The sequence below is a fragment of the Prunus avium genome, unplaced genomic scaffold (assembly GCF_965620075.1).
Source record: "Prunus avium unplaced genomic scaffold, drPruAviu1.hap1.1 HAP1_SCAFFOLD_66, whole genome shotgun sequence".
NCBI lineage: Eukaryota > Viridiplantae > Streptophyta > Magnoliopsida > Rosales > Rosaceae > Prunus > Prunus avium.
The window spans coordinates 27501-30000 of NW_028276921.1; positions in this window are offsets into that span (position 1 = coordinate 27501).

Sequence of the window (2500 nt, forward strand, 5' to 3'; positions counted from 1 at the left end):
CCTTGGCATGCTGTGGCCTTGCCTTGCCTTGCCTCGCCATGCGATGCATTCCGACAAAGTGATGCAAAGCGGAAGCCTACCATGGCGTAAAAATGTCGACAGAATTTTTCGACATTTGAATAATGGGGTTTGACAAGGTTTGAAAAATTCAATAAAAATGGTAGGCTTGAATGTCGACAAAGTGACGCGAAGCGGAAGCCTACCATGGCGTAAAAATGTCGACAGAATTTTTCGGACCTTGTCCTGCCATGGGCTGCGCGCAGCATGCCGGCAGTCTGTGCGCAGCGTGCGCACAGAATGTCGGCAGCGTGCGCGCTGCTGAGCCTGTCGACAGAAATTTTCGAAACTTGTCCTGCCATGCGCGCGCGCAGCTTGCGCGCGGCGTGCGCGCAGCATGCCGGCAGCCTGTGCGCAGCGTGCGCGCTGCTCAGCCTGTCGACAGAAATTTTCGAAACTTGTCCTGCCATGCGCGCGCGCAGCGTGCGCACAGCATGCCGGCAGCGTGCGCGCAGCATGCCGGCAGCGTGTGCGCAGCGTGCGCGCTTGGGAGCCTGGCCGCAGAATTTTTCGAAACTTGCAATGCCATGCGCGCGCACAGCTTGCGCGCAGCATGCCGGCAGCGTGCGCGCAGCATGCCGGCAGCGTGTGCGCAGCGTGCGCGCTTGGGAGCCTGTCGACAGAATTTTTCGAAACTTGCCATGCCATGCGCGCGCACAGCTTGCGCGCAGCGTGTGCACAGCATGCCGGCAGCGTGCGCACAGCATGCCGGCAGCGTGTGCGCAGCGTGCGCGCTTGGCAGCCTGTCGACAGAATTTTTCGAAACTTGCCATGCCATGCGCGCGCACAGCTTGCGCGCAGCGTGTGCACAGCATGCCGGCAGCGTGCGCACAACATGTCGGCAGCGTGCGCGCTCGGGAGCCTGTCGACAGAATTTTTCGAAACTTGCCATGCCATGCGCGCGCACAGCTTGCGCGCAGCGTGCTGATTCTGTCGACAGCGAGGCTAGCGAAACTTCTCCTGCCATGGCGTGCGCGCAGCGTGCTGACTCTGTCGACAGTGAGGCTAGCGAAATTTGTCTTGCCATGGCGTGCGCGCAGCTTGCGCATTCGGTCGACAGTGAGGCTAGCGAAACTTGTCCTGCCGTGGCCTGCGCGCAGCCTGCGCGCAGCATGCGCGCAGCATGTGCGCAGCATGCCGGCAGCCTAGTTCCAGATTTTTTCAAATGTCGACAGAATTTTTCAAACCTTGTCAAACCCCATTTTTATTGAAATTTCCTCGCACAATAAGCTCCCCATAAGTAGTCTATGATTTTTAGTACCTTCTCCAAGTTACAAAACTAAAAAATTCCTCCCGGATTTCTTTTAATGATTTTTTCAATTTTACGACTTCTAAAAATAATAAAAAATACTTCCCGACTTCAAATATTTATGAAACTTTTTCCCATCAGAGATTGCATGTTTCTTAGTATCCCTGCAAAAAATCACGTCCAAATACCTTGTATTGAATTATTTAGAGCCCATTATGACTCCTCGCGCATAGGTGATGTCTCTTCCTGTCAAAGGGCTAAATGCATAAAATGCTATATAGGGGGGTGTGTGTTGCCTGCATATGCATGGCAGCCCATGCCCTCCTAGCTGCAGCCCCCTTCCCCCACGCCACACCCATGTCATGTTGCCTCGATATGTTGCCTCGATATGTTGCCTCGGTATTATGGGTTTGGTGTCGGGGTCGGGGGGCTGCCACCCATGGCGGTGGTGGCCGGAATCCGGCCGCCGCCACCACGCCGCCGCCATGGGTGAGGGGGAAAAAAAAAGGCGTGGAAAGTTGCGAAATGGGGTTGTCTAGGCTTTTTTTTGGCATGGAAGAGCATGGAGTGCTAGGAACTCCTTCTCAAATGCGCGGGCATGTCGACCACAACCTCATTTCGCAACAACAACCACCCGTGTGGGGTGGCGGTGGGTGGATAGTCGCGGATTGGGGCTTGCCAAGCCAATGTTTTCAAAAAAATTCATCAAAATTAAAAACAAATGTTTTGTTGCCTTCGGATTTGTGGGCGAGCGGTGAGTCGGAGCGGAGCCGGTAAAGTTTAACCTCGGTGTGCACGGTTGTTTTTAGAAACTCAATCCAATGCCGGGGACGTTGAAAGTGACGCTCTTATGAGTTGCAAACCCGCAAGATTTAAAGAACCTTTTCAAAAAAATTTCAAACCAACAAGATTTAAAAACAGAAATTTTCATCAAAATGAAAAACAAATGTTTTGTTGCCTTCGGACTAGTGGGCGAGCGGCGAGTCGGAGCGGAGCCGGTAAAGTTTAACCTCGGTGTGCACGGTTGTTTTTAGAAACTCAATCCAATACCGGGGACGTTGAAAGTGATGCTCTTATGAGTTGCAAACCCACTAGATTTAAAGAACCTTTTCAAAACAATTTCAAACCAACAAGATTTAAACCAACAAAATTAAAAACAAATGTTTCGTTGCAAACAAATTGTGGGCGAGCGGC